Raw genomic sequence first — 18,142 nt, forward strand, 5'->3', positions numbered from 1 at the left:
GTCACGTTATTCACTCTCGCAGCTCCGTTGCCCACTTGCAGCAGCTGCTACCAAAGCAAAATGCTCCAGAAGTAAAAAGCACTGCTGAGCAAACCTTTTCCTTTGCCTCACGTAAAGCACTGTAAACTGTCCGCTGCACTCTTTATTTCCATTCTCCGCTGCATCTACCACTGTCATCTCTGCATCTCGAAGCATAAAGCTCGGCACAATTCTTCCCAGGGAAAGCTGGAAGAGAAATAGGTAGCAGCACAAGTAGCTGCAAGTGGAACTTTTGTTTTCAACTGCTAACGTGAATCCGAAAAGAAGCGAGCGGCAGCCACGCTTCTTCTTGCAGCCTGTGCGATGCGCACACCAGCTCGGTGCTCTGCGCCCTCATTCGTATGCTCTTCGTACCATGTCGCGCTTTTCATTCTGCCGGAGTCGAAGCGTCGTCTACTTCTCGCCCGGAGAGCACGGTGCCGGAAGAGAAATGCCCCAGCCGACTGCCCTTCCGAAACACACCAGGGCTATGCACGTTTCTCGCAGCGACATACAGCAGCACTTTCGGTCTTTTCTTGTCGTCCAAATGTAAAGGGAAAGATTCTCAGCAATGTCGGGCACAGAGAACAGTTTTAGGTCAACAAGCACGCCCAGAGCTTGCCCGCGACTCGTGGAAACTTGTGTTTGCACACATTCCAGTGGCAGCCCTCTTTCCTTTACAGCCTGCAGAGCGCCGTCAGATCGCGGTGCTCTCTGCACCTGCCTTCTCCCTTTCAAGTACCACTGCGCAGAATATAGCCTTGCAGGAAGCAATGACGCGGATAGTCGTCTCGCAGAGAAGAACGTGCAAAGACGAAAAGATGTTCTTCTTTGCTCCTCCTCGTCGCCCAGATTGTGGTGCTGTACTGAAAGCCATGGCCAGCGAAAGGCTAATCCAGCAAGTGTTTCTCACCTGATGCATTTCGCTGAGGGAGAGCTGAGGAAAATCCTTGCACAGCACACTGCGGATGCGTGCAGTACACATGCTGAAGAGCGGCAAAACTCAAAGCCATCGCTGGGCTTCAGTTCTGTCCAGACCGCAGAAGGCGAAGAACGAAGCAGCTGGGCACCGCGTTAACGTACTCAGTGGACCGAATTTCAAATGTCCAGCCAAAAGCTGCTTCATAAGCAGATTCAGCTGAGAATGCTCTGGCTGCTTCACAAAGTAAGGCGCAGCCGTTTCCATTCATCACACTACCTGGCCAGAAGCAGTATCCTACACCTTCAATGCTGCAGCGTCCATGCAGCTGGAGCACACGCAGTAGGACGCGTCGAGATAGAAGGCGGTCTTCAAGTACCCCCTTCTCCAAGCAGCCTTGAAACTGAGCACAACACACTGCGGCTCGGGAGCTTCCTTCTCAGATAGACGTGCCGTCACGTTATTCACTCTCGCAGCACAATTCTTCCCAGGGAAAGCTGGAAGAGAAATAGGTAGCAGCACAAGTAGCTGCAAGTGGAACTTTTGTTTTCAACTGCTAACGTGAATCCGCAAAGAAGCGAGCGGCAGCCACGCTTCTTCTTGCAGCCTGTGCGATGCGCACACCAGCTCGGTGCTCTGCGCCCTCATTCGTATGCTCTTCGTACCATGTCGCGCTTTTCATTCTGCCGGAGTCGAAGCGTCGTCTACTTCTCGCCTGAGAGCACGGTGCCGGCAGAGAAACGCTCCGGGCTTCTGCCTCTGCCGAAACACGCCTGGGCTATCCCTTTCAGCGTTAAGTAGCACAAAATGCTGTCTGCGTTGTGGTCTTAATCTTAAGGGAAAGATTCTCGGCTTCGGCTAGCACAGAGAACTTTGCTGGGACAATACATGTGTTTTATTATCCTTTCTCGCAAGAAGACTATGGTGCTTCTTTGGAACTGTTGGCCAGTGTAAGGCTAATCCAGCAAGTGCTTCTCTCCTGACACATTTCTCTGAGCGAGAGCTTCGGCGGACAGTTGGGCTCTGCGAAGCAGAAAGTCTGTGCTTGCACGTAGCGCTGAGGAGAATCTGTGCACAGCGCGCTCTGGATGCGTGCAGTACACACACTAAAGAGAGCCAAAGCTCAATGTCTCAGTTCTGTCCAGCGCCGGAAATTGAGAAGAACGCAGCCCCAGAGCTCTGGGCTGGAGTGTGCGATGGTTATGAGCTGTGCCGCTCTTCTGCGTGTCTACTGCACGCATCCATAGTGTACAGTGCAAGGATTTTCCTCAGCTCTCGCTCAGCGAAATGCATTAGAAGGGAAGCACATGCTAGATTAGCCATTCGTTAGCCCACGCTTTCAGTAGAGCACCACAATCTGGGCGACGAGGAAAAGCAAAGAAGAACATCTTTTCGTCTTTGCACGATCTTCTCTGCGAGACATCTCTCCACGTCTTTGCTTCCTGCAAGGCTGTAAGGTGCGCGGTGGTACTTGGAAGGGAGAAGGCAGGTGCAGAGAGCACCGCGATCTGACGGCGCTCTGCAGGCTGTAAAGGAAAGAAAGCTACCACTTGAATATGGTGCAAATACCCATTTCCACGCGTCGCGGGTAAGCTCCGGGTAAGCTTGGTGACCTAAAACTGGGCGCTGAGTGAGACGTAACCGAGAATCTTTCCCTTTGCATTCCGGCTCCAACGCAAACAGAATGTGATGCTACTTAGCGCTGCGAAGGAAAGTGCATAGCCCTGGTGTGTTTGGGAAGAATCAGCAGCCTGGAGCGTTTTTCTGGAGCCTTTCTCCGCTGGCACCGTGCTCTCTGGGCGAGAAGTAGACGACGCTTCGACTCCGGCAGAATGAAAGCGCGACATGGTACGAAGAGCATTAAAGAATGAGGGCAGAGCACCGAGCTGGTGTGTGCATCGCACAGGCTGCAAGAGGAAGCCTGGCTGTCACTCGCTTGTTTCCGGATTCACGTTAGCGTTTTAAAACAGAAAGTTCCACTTGCAGCTACTTGTGCTGCTGCCTATTTCTCTTCCAGCGTTCCCTGGGAGGAATTGTGCCGAGCTTTATGCTTCGAGATGCAGAGATAACAGTGGTAGATGCGGCGGAGAATGGAAATACAGAGCACAGCGGACAGTTTATGGTGCTTTACGTGAGGCAAGGGAAAGTGCAGCCCGGCAGTGCTTTTTACTTCTGGAGCATTTTGCTTTGGTAGCAGCTGCTGCAAGTGGGCAACGGAGCTGCGAGAGTGAATAACGTGACGGCACGTCTATCTGAGAAGGAAGCTCCCGAGCCGCAGTGTGTTGTGCTCAGTTTCAAGGCTGCTTGGAGGAGGGGGGTACTTGAAGAACGCCGTCTATCTGGACGCGTCCTACTGCGTGTGCTCCAGCTGCATGGACGCTGCAGCATTGAAGGTGTAGGATACTGCTTCTGGCCAGGTAGTGTGATGAATGGAAACGGCTGCGCCTTACTTTGTGAAGCAGCCAGAGCATTCTCAGCTGAATCTGCTTATGAAGCAGCTTTTGGCTGGACATTTGAAATTCGGTCCACTGAGTACGTTAACGCGGTGCCCAGTTGCTTCGTTCTTTGCCTTCTGCGGTCTGGACAAAACTGAAGCCCAGCGATGGCTTTGCGTTTTGGCGCTCTTCAGCGCGAACACTGCACGCATCCACAGTGTGCTGTGCACGGATTTTCCTCAGCTCGACGTACAATCATTTTCTTGCTGTTTCCAGAGTCTAAACTCTTCGTGAAACTCTCGCTCAGCGAGATGCGTCAGGAATGAGGCACTTGCTGGATGAGCTTTTCGCTAGCCAAGACTTTCAATACAGCACCACAATTCAGGCAAGAAGCAGGAGAAAGGAAGATCATCCTTTCGTCCTTCCACGTTCTTCTCTGCGAGATGACTACCCGTGTCTTTGCTTCCTGCAAGGCTGTAAGAGGCGCGGTAGTACTTAGAACTGAGAAGGCAGGTGCAGAGAGCACGGCGGTCTGACGGTGCTCTGCAGGCTGTAAAGGAAAGACGGCAGCCACTTGAATGTGGTGCAAACACAAGTTTCCACGCGTCGAGGGCAAGCTCTGGGCGTGCTGGTTGACCTAAAACTGTTCTCTGGGCGGGACATAGCAGAGAATCTTTCCCTTTCCATTTGGACGACAAGAAAGACCGAAAGTGCTGCTGTATGTCGCTGCGAGGGAAAGTGCATAGACCAGGCGTGTGTCGGCAGAAGCAGTCGGCTGGGGCATTTCGCTGCCGGCACCGTGCTCTCTGGGCGAGAAGTAGACGACGCTTCGACTCCGGCTGAATGAAAGAGCGACATGGGTACTAAAGAGGCCGAACGAAGGCGCAGAGCACCGGACTCGTGTCCGCAGCGTACAAACTGAGAAAGGAGCGTGGCTAGCACTCGCCTGCCTGCCCAATTCACGTTAGCATTGAGAAGGAGGAAGTTCAACGACAACTACTTCCTTGTGCTACTACTTATCCTTCTTCCAACCATCCTTGGAAACTTTGGCGCTTAACTTTAGGCTTCGAGATGCAGCAAACACAGTGGTCGCTTCCAAGGAGAGGGGAAGTAGAGAGTGCAGCGGGGAGTTTAGGTGGCTTTACGTAAGGCAAGGGGAAGGTGCAGCCCAGCATTGGCTTTTTCTTCTAGTTCTTTTCTTCAGGAGAGCAGCTAGCAAGCAGGCTGCGAGAGGCAACAATGGGATGGCTCGTCTGTCGGAGAAGCCGCAGTCTACAGTGCTGCAGACTGCTGTGCACAGTTTTAATGCTGCTGTAAGTACACTGTACTTTTGGAACGTCTTCTCTCCTGACTCTCCCATCTCTGGGAGCTCTAGCTGCTTGAACCTGGCCACACTGAAGGTGTGTGGACGTGGTTGCGCTGCGAGTATCAAGTCTTCCAGAGAAGAGGGATAGTCAAGAAATGCTTTCTCACCTGGCCTATCTCTCAGTCCGAACTGTGGCTGCAAACGCTGCGCTGCAAGGGTGGACTTACCCACTTGGAGAGAATGTGATGATGCTCTAGATATAGTTGCGAAGGAAAGTGCTGCTCACTGGAATGTTTCGCCTAGTTCACAGACTTTAAAAGGACTAGGAAGGCCAACGCCTTGTTTTAGCACTTGTTCTCTGCGTGCAGCTGCTGGATGTTTGGAAGGGCTTTGGGATCCGCCAGAGGTGGAGGGTACGATGCTACAGAGAGCTTGAAGGAAAGCGCCTATCTCCAGGGCCTTTGATGCAGTTCAGCGGGTGCGAGTGGCATGTTGAGCATGTTCATGATGGCACAGAAAAGGTTCTGAAAGAAAGAGGCCGTGCTGAAACTGCCTTTACTTTTGCCGCTTAGAAACTGCTCAGCCAACAATGAAAAGATTCGTCTTGCTTCCCCGCTACGCGCAGGGTTACATCCTTTTATGTCTCCAAGAGGCAGGATGCACAGCGGAGCTCTTCCACCAACTGCTTCCACACGACTGGGGCCGCGCCAGCCAAGAGCTTTTTGCCGGGCACTGTCAGCGCTCATGGAAACAACCACACGACGGCGCTGCAGACTTGCAAAAGAAGGCCAAGCACCTGGCCCAGCTCGAAACCACCCCAAGGGCAGACAGAGGCAACTTGCAAACGGCCCTGCACTCAAATCAACGGTGTCAGGACAAAAAGGTTGCCCTCATCTTCCCCTTCCAAGAGCACACTCTTCTTTACACCACACCTCTTTGGCCCATACAAATCTTTTCCCTCTCGCAGATTCCGCCCACCAACTTGAAACCATCTGGCAAAAACAGGGCTCAAAACAGTGCCAGCTGAGGAAGATCTTGCTGCCTACAACTTCACCTGCACCCCTCAAACTAGCAGCACACACGCTGTTCTCAGCACTCTCCTTCTCAGCTCTAGGTACCATCCTAAGCCTTCCCTCTCCCAGAGTCAGGATCCAAAGGCAACGGCACCAGGGACTGCTCACACACTGAAGGCACCAGGACAAATAGCTTAAGAGCTTGGCCTTTGCATTCCCACTGACAGCTCAACAGCTCGAACCCAGAGAGAGCTCTGCCTGTTGGGAAAAGCCTTTAAAATCCCTAGGAGTACCTGATGTGCACATCCAAACCTGCCTTCCTTGCCAAAGAGAGCAACTACAAGCCCATCTCCAAAGAAACGGCATCCCCTCCTCCAAAATACAACACATCCAGCGACTGATCCGCCTCCAGTATTGAATATGTCCAACAATTGCCCCCACACGCACAGGGGCCAGAAGAGAAATGTCTTGCTGGACTATTCCTCCCCACAGTACCTTAACATCTGCTCCAGCAACACTGGCACTATGTCCTTGCCTTCCCAAGGAAAGGCACTCCGAGTCTCTTGGCCTTGCCTTGTCTAGTTCTTCTTAAGCTACCCTTGCTCTGCTTCCTTTGCCTGCGTCTGCCTTGCCTCGCACTGCCTACAACTTGCTGGCTTTGCTTTGCCCGGCCTACCACTCTTTCCCTTGCCTTCCATGCAGGCAAGGCGCTGCAAACCGAGTGCAGGCAATTGTGGGCAAGTCAAGGGAGAGGTAGGCAAGGCCAGAGCAGTGAGGGGAAAGCAAATGGAGTGGTAGACAAGAGAAGGTCCAGAAGTTAGAGGCAAGGCTGGCTGTAGGAAGGAAGGGCCACTGATGGGAAGGCCAGGCAGAAACAGGAAGGGCTCAGCAAGCCAAGGCCCTGGAGGAAAACAGTAGGCAGGTCATGTGCTGGGCATGGCCCTGCAAAGGAATGCAAGGCTCCAGAGGGCTAGCAGGGCAAGGCAAGGCAACTGTTGTGTTGCCAAGGCAAGGCCAGGCAAGGCAGGTGAGAAGTACATTCAAGGACTGCTGGTACACAAAAGTGGCCAGGACCAAGTGCTCTGTGTGGCCTTGATCCCGCGTGGGTCATCTCTCCTCTGTACCTAAAAGACTTGAGCTACCTGCTTTCCCTTGTATGCAAAAGAACTCTCTTTCTGGTCCCCGAGCTCAAGGGCAAAATGTGAATTGCCCCTCCAAGGTTCAAGACATGCAAGGATTGCTCCCAGACAAAGGCTGCCCACAGAGATGAGTGTGGCAACATGCGTCCTCCCCTGGTCTTCCTCTCATGGGATCCTGAAACACCGGAGATGCTTGAGAGCTTTGAGATTCCTCGGAGGAGCAGAAAGGGCAGGGCAAGGCCCAGAAATGTCATTGAAAAGGGGTGTTGAATTCCAGGTGGGGGAGGGGTGAGCAAGGTCATGCAAGGCAAGGGAGGGGTTCAAGGGCAAGGCAAGGCAAGTGGTGGCTTTGCGAGGCGAGGCAAGGCAATGAGGGTCCTAGAAGGAAAAGGAAAGGTGAGGCCAGACCTAGACGAATGTGAAAGGAAGTCAGGTGGGGGATGGGTGAGCAAGTCAGTGCAAGGCAGGGGAGAAAAGGCAGGTTGAGGGAAGGCTACAGAGGGGGCAGCAAGGAAATGCAAGGCATGGGGAAGCATGCGAGGAGTGGGTGCTGCCAGCCGGTGGGGATGGCAGGGGCGGGGCCACTGCAAGTAGCAAGGTGGGGATGTGGAGGGGGTGTTAGTATGCGGGAGGTGTGTGTGTGTGTGTGTGCAGTGGAGTGCAGGGTAAGTGCAGGTGTGTGTGTGCGTATACGGGGGTTTTGTGCCAGGTGCTGTGCCGGGGAGAGCCGTTCCACCGCAAGGAAGGTGTGGGAGTGAAAGGAGTAAGATAGATGTGTCTTTACAAAGAGACCGTGTGAATCTCTCCTTAGACAAGGCTAGGAATTTACAGGGGGGGAAGTAACAGAAGAAAGTATTCGTTCTAGAAACTGTTACTAATCAACAGAGACTGTTGCTCAGCCAAGGCCCTGCTAAATTCCTGAACCTAGAGCAAGGCAGCAAAGACTTCCCAGCATTAGGAATAGTTTGGTTTTCTTCCTTTTCCATTCCAAAAGGGGACTGCATATTAGAGGGGGGCGTAGAGTAGGCAGTTCCGGAAGTCTGTAATTCCCGAGTACCTCAGAGGGTGCTGTTGCCAGGAACTTAACATCAGAAGGGGGCTGCTTCCTGCAATCATTTGAGAGACTCCATGGCAAAAGCCCCATGGCCTCTCCCTGGAGTTGAAGAATGTTACAGGACTCCTCTGTCTCCTTTTTGGTGGATGAAGAAACTCAGAAAGCCACACTTCTGCCAGAACTCTCCAAGATGCCCCCTTTGCTCCCCGTGACTCCATCACTGCCCAGGAAGCTGTCTTTTCTACCACAGCAGTTTGACATACAGTTAAAAGTCGTGTGGCAGAGAAAAAAGGCAAGAATTGGTTTCCAAGGGATGGCAAACAAGAGATACCAGAACCTTTGGCCCTACCAATATTAAAGCAACTCCATTAAGAGAGTTCTTGCACTTCCTGAGGATTGGCAGAAGCCTATCTCATGATGTATGTTGCTGGGGGTCTTTTTAGACTGGCAAAAGGAGCTGTTGAAGGTTGCTTGATCTGTGCTAAAGCCAACAGCCAAGTTACAAAGTAACTTGCTAGAGGAGGGAGGCCTTGGGCTGCATGGCCCTTCCAAAGATGCCAGGTGGATTTTCCGGAGATGCCCCAAGTGGCAAGGCTTAATATCTTCTGGTAATCGTATGTCAGCTAGCAAGGTGGCCAGAAGTATTTCCAACTACTTCAGTAATGACAGGATCTGTTCTTAAGGCATTTTTGGAACAAATCATTCCAAGATACAGCATTGTAGAAGCAATAGATTCAGATAGGGGAACTCATTTTGCAGGAAAGATCCTTCAAGGGGTTTTGGCTTCTTTAGGAACACAATGGAACCTCCATAGGCCCTGGCACCCCCAGAGCTCGGCTCGGGTAGAAAACAATGAAGAGAGAAATAAACACCTTTTGAAGCTGGTAATAGAAACCAAGATGCCATGGGTAGGGCTTTGGACATTGGCTTTGGTGAGAATGAGGGCCCAAGCCAGAAGAGAGATTCAGTTATCTCCCTTTCAATCGTTGTTTGCAATTGCCCTCCTGGTAAGTCTCCACCCAGTGGGGGGGGTAGAGGCAAGTGATGCATTTTTAAAACCATCTGTGGCCAGGATCCTGCTTCTTGTGAAACCCCTTCAACAGGAAACTCAGCTGGCGCAAGCCCGGCCTTTGGACTTTGCTGCTTTTAACATCCAACCAGGAGATTGAGTCCTAATTAAGGAGTAGAAAGAAGCGCCAGTGCTGGTGAAATGGCGTGGCCCATTCCAAGTGTCACTGACGACAGAAAACAGCCGTCAAGTAAGCTGAACACAGGTGAACCCGTCACTCTCGGGTCAAGGTCTCTGAAGCCTCAGAGATTTGCACATCTCAGCTGGAGGAGAAGGCCGGGAGGCCGTGACTGACACTCTGCAGGAGTGGGCCGGAGCAGTAGGCAGTGCTTCGACATCGGAAGAAGCCCCGCAGTCCTACCTTCAGACCGTCTGCTGAAATAGACTGTATAGGCATCCCTCCTCTAGAATCTCCACTCACTTGGGGGCTAATACTTGTGGCCATTTTGTTACGTTAAGTGGTTTCTGTGTCTTCAATTGCCACAGGTGCTGCAGAAGACAACGGGAAAATTAGACTAGCTAATTAGATGACACTATTAAAACATTTTCCTTACTAATTCTACTTTGATATGGTCAGCTGAGTTTAGGCCAGGAGTGGGAGAATCAATTTGCAGCCTTAGGAGAAGAAGTAGCAAAAGTTTTTAACCTTAGCAATTGCTGGCTCTGTGGAAGGCCAGGAGGATCTGAAGAGTGGCCATAGTTGGCTAGCCCAGCTGAACCTAAATGGTGGGTCAATGTGAGGGCCCACAGTGGGATGGGATTTGGGGCCAAAGAAGGAAGTTCACGGCCACTTCATTCTTCTCCAACAGGCACTTATTGCCTAATAGGATAGGGCGTGTCTATGTAGGAAAAGGCAATTGTCAATTGACTTTCCCTCTGGGCTTGAACAACTGGGTTTGGACCCCCAATTGCCCTCCTTCCAATTGTTCCAAATATCAAGGCAAATGCAATCAAATACCTGTTCGGCTCACTAACAGTAGCTGCGTAAGGCGTTCTTATCACACTTACCAAAAATATTTGGAAGCCTGTAAAGCAATGGGGAGGGACAAGGGGTTTTTTTGACCACCTGTTTTTGAGCAGTCCCCACAAAAATTCCACAAGTAGAAGACATGTTGTTTGTGATTATCAGTGGGAATGGCCACACCGGATTGGAACTCAAAGCCTTTTAGTGAGTTCTGCTCCAAATCCAACCAAGCAGCTTGCAGATGTAAATGTAGGTGGGAACCCTGTGCGGGAGCTTGGAAATGCAAATGCTGGGACCCTTATGGTGGGGCAACTCTTGTTGGAGGACCGTTAGGCCCGGGAATCCTGCTGTATTTTGAGCCACCAATTGATGACCATGGGTAGGTTCCTTTGCTAATGGAACACGGGCTTTGAAAGGACAGTATTGGATTTGTGGCCAACATGCTTAGCTCAGGTTACCTCCAAACTGGTCAGGGATATGGTATATTTAGTAGACTGTTGTTCTTTTTGCTACTACAAGTTCTGGGAAATCGCTTAGGAATCAAAATCTGTGATGATTTAATTAGAGAAAAGCAGTCAGCTGATGCAGCCCTGGCTGGAGGGAGCACCCCAAAACGGGGAAATGATGAACGGCCAACAGAACAAGTTACCCAACACGATGGACCAGCCCCTTGGAAACCTAAGGAATTAATCCCAGATGCCTGGGAACCCATTTATCATTTGAAGGAGATAATTAGGTTACAAGCTGTCTCGGAAATAATTACCAACCAGCCAGCCACAGCGCTTGACCTTTTTGCTGAGCAACCCACTTAAATGAGGAAAGCGGTATTTCAACATTGGATGGTATTAGATTATCTGTTGGCAGAAGAAGGAGGAGTTTGTGGGAAATTAAATGACTCGAGCTGCTGTTTGCAAGCAGATGACAGCGGAAAAGTGGTCAAACAAATAACAAAGGAAATAATGTCAGCTCGTGGACCTGTCCAAATGTTGAAAGGATGGGAATGGGACATATTTTCATAGTTAACTGGCCAGCTATGGGCTAAATGAATACGATTTCTCCTCTTATATGCTATCGCAATTCTCATCTTTTTACCATGCGTGACACCATGCTGGCTGCAGCTCTTTCAGCAGGTGCTCAAGGGGATGCCGCTAGCAGCCATGCCTACCTGATCCAGAAATGACTACAAAAGGACAGAAAAGAATGTCACTGCAAATAATAGCAAAACCCAAGAAGACTCCAGAAGAAAAAATTAAATCCATGGTAATTAAGGTTTGTAAAGACAAATACAGAGCAAATAAAAAGAGGAGGGATTAAAAGGAATGAGATGGATGAGTCTTTACAAAGAGACCGTGTGAATCGGCCTGTAGACAAGGCTAGGAAGTTATGGCTAGTGAAGTAACAGAAGAAACTAGGAGTTCTCTAGAACTGTTACTAATCATTAGAGACTGTTGATTAATCAAGGCCGTGTTAAATTCCTGAACCTAGAGCAAGGCAACAAAGACTTAAGAGCATTAGGAATGGGGTTCTTTTCTTTCTTCTCGATGCCAAGAGGGGGGTGCATATTAGAGGGGGGCGCATAGAGTAGGCAGTTCCGGAAGTCTGTATCTCCCGAATACCTCAGCCAGTGGGGAAAAGGAAGAGGGTGCTGTGGCCGGGAACTTGGCATCAAAAGGGGGCTGCATCCCGCAACCGTTTGACAGACGCCATGGGAAAAGCCCCATGGACTCTCCCTGTAGTCGAAGAATGTTGCAGGACTCCTCTGTCTCCTTTTCGGATATAAACCTCAGGCATCGTGGATTAATTTTCCCTAACGGCAGCGACCTGCCGCGTGGTCTCCGTGCTCCTCTCCAGCCCCCCGGAACGTGTAAAATAGTTCCCAGCGGCTCCCACCGCGCGTTGCAGACGGCTGCGCGGCCCCGGGGCTGCCCGCAGTGCTCCCCTGCCCCGCCAGGGCTGCCCGCGGGCTGCGGAGCCGCCTCGCCACCGGCGCGGCCAGGGCCGGGGCCCTTCTCGACAGCAGCCGAGGGGCTGCGGAGCGGGCGGCTGCCGGACGATCAGCTATTTTATGCCGCGCGGTGCTGCCGCCTCCATCTAGCTCTCCATCACGCCGCCGCCCGCCGCCCGCCTGGCGCGCTCACGCTCGGCCGCGCTCGCCGCCCGCCCAGCCTCGCCGGAAGCTCTCCCGCCCGGGCTGTGCCCCGGCTCCGCCGGCAGCTCGGCAGGGCCCGGCCGCACGCGTGCTGCGTGGCTCGGAGCAGCCGCGTTGCGCCGCAGGCGACGGGGAAGGCGGGGCGGGCCGGCGCCATCGTGGTAGCGCGAGGAGAGGAGCGCCCGGGCGGGGCGGCGAGCGGCGCGGCGGTGAGCGCTTCTGCTTCCTGTCGCTCGGCGGCCGCCCACGGCAGGTGCCGTGTGACCCCGCGGAGCGGCGGGGCCGGCCGGGCGGTGCGCGGCGAGGCTTTCGGCCAGCGGCGACCACAGCGAGAGGCTGCTGGCACTGCCCGTGCCGGTGGAGAGAGCGGGGATCCGAGGCCGGCCTTCCCCGGGCGACGAGGGGAGGCCGCCTTTGCCGCGCTGCCCTCCGTGCAGCATGTGGCCGATTCCGGCGAACCCGGGGTCTCCGCAGCGGCGCGGGCGGGAGGGAGTGGGGAGCGCGCTCGGTGCCGTGCCGGCCGCTCCCGGCCAGCGCTGCGCTGCGCCGAGGCGTTTTCCCGCCCGTCCTGGGAAGGACATAAGCGACACCGTAGTTGGAGCTTAGCTGTCAGGGGGAACAACTTCTCTCTGTGAAAAACGAAGTTCACTCTCCTGTGAGAATTTAAAGGGGTTTAATATAAAGACAATAAGAGACACATCAAATAAAGCAACGGGGTAACAGCCAGTTGCCTTGGCGCTCTGCCAAGAGCACACCTGATGCCAGAGGTCAGTCCTTTTTATACCGTTTTTACTGTCTGTTCTTTATTCATATTAAAACTTTTCCTGGAGCTGTTCTGCATGGCCACTCCTTGGTTCCGCCTTTTTAGAGCGTGCCTAGTCTTCTGCCTTGTGGTTTTATTTCTCTTGATTCTTGGGGTTGGGCCCGCTAGGCAAGAGTCGATGGTAGGGTGGATTTCTTAATTCTCCAGACAGTCAGGGCGGATTGCAGCTTTGGGCCTCTTCGTCTCTCCGGGCAGAGTGGTGATAAAATCTCCCGGACTCTCCTGGCCGCCCGTTCTCCGGGCGGAGTAGCCTTTGGGCCCTTTTGCTCCCTAGACAAAGTGTTGATTAGCAGCTTTTCGGGCCTCATCCTCTGTTCGTTTGGAGGTTATCTTACGTGCTCACACTTGCTAACATTCTTGCTAAAAAGAGAGAAAACTACATCCACACAGCAGAAAGCATTTCTAACGTTATATAATATCTACTTTATACTTTGCGAGAAGCTAATATAATATATGTTTATAACAATCCCCCCTTTTCTATTTTATAAATCATTTGGCTTGAGCAATAATTCTTTTTTCTTGGCTTCTAATGTCTGTTCGTTCTTTTCACAGATCAATTTGGCTTCTTCAAGAGGGTCTTTTGTATCACTTTGTCTTTTTAATACCATAATTTTTTGTGCTGTTCCAGACATAGCCAACTTTGGGTCAGTAGGCATTGCCACAACTTGCATGCCTTGAACTATGCTGGTGATTAGCCGAATAAAGCAGGGGATCAAGCAAGGGAGAAATATTAGACTAGCTGTAGCACATAAGAGGAAGAAACCTAGCTTCTTCCACCATTCTTTCCCCAATATGCCATCCCACCAGTTAGCAGACATCATTGATTCCCATTTTTGGACTGGTACATGGGCTATTTTTCTGATTTGGTTGGCCATATCTAGAACGGCATCCCCATTGTCATCAATTTTTAAACAACAGTCCGATGTATTGAACTTCCTGCACACACCGCCTTCTTCGGCCAGTAAATAGTCTAAAGCCAGCCTATTTTGATGTATTGCAGCTCTGGTTTGGCGTTGCTGGCTGACTATTAATTCCATAGCCCCAGCTGTTTCATTGGTTATGATTTCTACAAGAGCTTGGAGTCTGATGATACGATTCAGCATGTAAATTGGGGTCTGATATCCCCAACTTCCATCTTGTGCTTAGGTAGCTGGCCCATCTGTTTCTAATATTCGTTCAGGGGGCCATTCCTCATCTTTCCATTTTTGGAATCCTCCAATTAAATCTCTTTTCTTTCTTTTGAAGTCTTCATAGAGAGGTATACCTAATTGATCTCCCACTGGTTCTGGGAAAAGGAAAAACCCTGGTTGAATGATTCTTAGTGTACAACTCCCTTTCCAATGTGAAGGGAGTCTTGGGGATGCCCTTTTCCCACATATCCAAAAGAAGCCATCTGGTGCTTTCCAATAATCACCTTCTTGTTGATTTATATTCTCCCCAAATTTGGCTATTTCTGGGATTCCAAAATAAGGATTTTTCCTCGTGTCATTACACTGAAAGAGTCCAACTTCATGATCATATACACAGTCTTTTCCTTTTTTCTGGGCTCAATACCAAGTTGGTTTTTCTGGGACCCACCACCTTGAAGTTTTGTTACTCACTTTATAGCTTTTACAGGGAGTGTTTCCTACTTCATTAAGAAAGTTTATCCCAGTTCGCCAGAGGCATTCTTCCCCTATCACTGTTGAACTTAAAATCCACCCCTCAGGTCGGTTCCCCCCTCTTATATTTGTCCGGTTCCATTTAAGGAGTTCTACCGGGCCTACGCTGCTACCTTTCCGTGGCCATTCTTCTGTCATTAAAGCTCCTCCACAGACCCAACAGTTGGTTATGTTAAGTTCTTTACCTATCCTCTCCCCCAATTCCACAAACAGGTTTTTTCCTAACCTTGGGGTTTTTTCCTCTTTGTTGTTTGAGCTTTGCATACAGGTCCTGGCGTGGTGAGGCGAATATAGGGCGAGGTTGCTGTGCTGGCTTTGTATCTTTACTTACCACTTGCTCTTTTACCAAATCTTGGACTGTTCCCCTGGTGGCAGCTGTGGAGCAAATCTATTTTTCTCCTTTTGGACAATTGCTTCTTAGTCTGTTTCCACTTGTTCCTAAATTTTCTGTAATCCAATATTTTTCTCCTTTATGCATGCAAATACCTAATTTGGATGAGTCATAACAGTGACTGTTGGTATGGGTATGAGTAATAAGAAAGAAGCCCCGGTGTCTTTCCATGTAGAGCTTTCGATAGCATTTGTAACATGGTCTTGCCGGTGTCCCAAAAGGGACCAGGAGAAGTGACAAAAGAAGGAATAACAGAGGTCCGGCATGGCTTATACTCCCACCTCCCTTGCCTATGAGGTTGCAACCCATAGCAGGTGTATTGGATCTTCTCGGTGGCGAGTACAGTGGCCGACCCGGTCTTGCCCTCTATTTCCTTGTCACTTCCTTTGTAGCTTTTAGGCAAATTTCTTTTGGCACCTTTTTAACTGTAGTATCTTATCGTATCTTAGGTGTTTCCCATTCAACAGGCACTAGTAATTCCCATCTGCAGAGCAAAGTTATTGCTTTTGTTGCTTATGATTTTGTCTGGATAGGGGGTTGATTTTGTGCTTGACACCCTTTACAACTAGGGTGTCGACGGTGTGAAATGCCAATTTCCCTCTAGATTAATTACTTATATTTGACGTGGTTGGCATGCCCCGTGTTAGAATGATTCAAACAGGGTATATGATGTGGCACTGATGGAAGTTGTGATTCTCCCCCTTCTTAATACAAATCACAGGCTAGAATCAGGACATGAGAGTTCCCTGTTTGATCCAGTCCCAACCCTTCCTGTTTGAAGTGAGAATATTCTTCTCCACGATGTCCCAGAATTTGTCCAGGGGCCACTGATATAAATTTGGCTTTTACTTCTCAGTTAGGTGTGATTCTTTGCATATCCCTTGGATTATTTAGATTGTTCTAGCTCATTGCCACCTGGTCTCCGTTTAAGAATCAATTTGGTATCACCTGGTTTGGATATTACAGTCCACTCTTCAGGTTCTTTTACAGGTCCTTTGATTCTGCTGGCATGGATCTACCCTCGTTCCTTGGTCTGGATTGCGGCCTCAGTCATCAGCAGTACCTGAAAAGGACCCTCCCATTGTGGAGTCAAAGATTGTTCTTTCCATGTTTTTACTAGTACCCATTCCCCTGAATGGATATTATGAATTTTGAACTCCAAAGCTGTGGTTTGAGGGATCATTCCTTTCAGCCGCAAATTTTCAAGTGTTCTGGCAATTGCGGTGACATATTTTTTGACACTTACTTCTCCTACTTCATAAGTGGCTGTTTCATGTTGAGCAGTAAGGAAGGGTAATCCGAACATCATCTCATAAGGAGACACTCCCAGGTCTGACCTGGGCTGTGTTCGGCCTCTCAACAGAGCCAAAGGTAAGCATTTTACCCATGACATTTGAGTTTCAATCATTAATTTTGTTAAAGTTTTTTTCAAAGTCTGGTTCACTCTTTCTACTTGGCCTGAACTTTGTGGGTGCCAGGGGGTATGTAATTCCCATTTTATTCCCAAGGCTTGAGTTATTTGTTGTAAGACTTTGGATGTAAAATGTGTTCTTCTATCTGAGTTTATTTTATTAACCATTCCATATCTGGGAATAATTTGTTCCAGAAGGGTTTTGCATACTTATGTTAGCTGTAGCTCTAGTAGCAGGAACTGCTTCTACCCAACAAGTTAGGTGGTCTGCTATTACTAATAGGAACTTCCATCTCTGTATTTGAGGAAGTTTAGTGAAATCTACTTGGATACTTTGGAATGGTCGCAGAGCTAACTCACGGCCTCCTAATGTTGTTTTTCTCATTATTTTCCTAGTCACTCTTTGGCAAGTTCTACAGTTCCCAGTTATTTGTTTTGCTACCCCAAAGATTCCAATACACCCATAATTTTTTAGAAAATGATCACACAAGCTAGCTTGAGTACCCCAATGAGTTTTTTGATGCATATCTTCTAATATTCTCTTAGTGAGTGGCTTATTAAGTAACTGTCTCCCATCAGGAAGTTTCCGTTTTCCAGATTGATCTTGTTCTCCCCCTATCTTAAATAATTCTTTTTCTTCTTCTTTACTAAATTTGGGGATTTCCAATTCTCCCCTTTCTGGGGTCAGGATTAACAGAATTGGTTCAGTCCCATTTTCTGCTGCATCTTTGGCTTCTTGGTCTGCTAGGTTATTCCCTCTTATTTCTGGGGTCATCCCTTCTTGGTGTCCTTTGATATGCACTACGGCTATTTCTTCAGGCAATTTTAATGCTTCCAACACTTCTGAAATCAGGCCTTCATGTATCAGTTCTTTCCCCTTTGAATTTAGTAAACCCCTTTCTTCCCAGATCTTTCCAAAGGTATGTACTTTGAATCAGTATAGACGGTCCCCTTTTTGTGTGCTAAATGCTCCAGTGCTCTCTTTAGAGCGTATAATTCACAAGACTGCGCCGACCAATTTGAAGGTAGTTTTCCTTTTTCAATGGCCTGCATATTTATCCCATCGACTAAGGCATATCTTGACATTCTTTTTCCTTGCAAGCATCTGGATGAACCATCCACATATATTCTTTCCTCTTCTAAGAGGGCTTGTTCAGCTAGATCTTCTCGAACTTTTGTTTGGTATTGAGTAATTTCTAAGCAATCATGTGCCAGGTCATCTTTTGGTTCTCCATACAGGAATTGAGCCGGATTGAGGCTTTTGCTTGCTTCTATAGTTAGATCATTACTGTCAATCAGAATTGCTTCATATTTTAATAGCCTGGAGTCTGTTAACCATTTTTCAGCTTTTTGATTTAGCACATTTCGGACCGCATGGGGTGTGTATACAATCAGTTTACTTCCAAAGGTGAGCTTACGGCTCTCCTCCACCAAAATAGCGGTAGCTGCTATGGCTTGAATGCATACTGGCCAGCCACGGCTTACTGGGTCCAATAGTTTAGCTAAATAAGCTATTGGTCTTCTCACCCCTCCCCATTCCTGGACTAATACACCATGAGCTACTCCATTTTCTGCATTCACATATAAATGAAAGGGTTTTTCTAGTGAGGGTAAGCTTAGGGCTGGTACCGAGGCTAGTTTCAACTTCAGTTTTTCTAATTTATTATCATCATCATCTTTGGTCCATTGTATATTGTCTCCCCCTGTTAATTTTTCATATAAAAATTTTACTGCTTGTGTATATCTTTCAATCCATAATCTGCAATATCCCAGTAGCCCCAGCAGTCTCC

The sequence above is a fragment of the Aphelocoma coerulescens genome, unplaced genomic scaffold (genome assembly GCF_041296385.1).
Source record: "Aphelocoma coerulescens isolate FSJ_1873_10779 unplaced genomic scaffold, UR_Acoe_1.0 HiC_scaffold_57, whole genome shotgun sequence".
Lineage (NCBI taxonomy): Eukaryota > Metazoa > Chordata > Aves > Passeriformes > Corvidae > Aphelocoma > Aphelocoma coerulescens.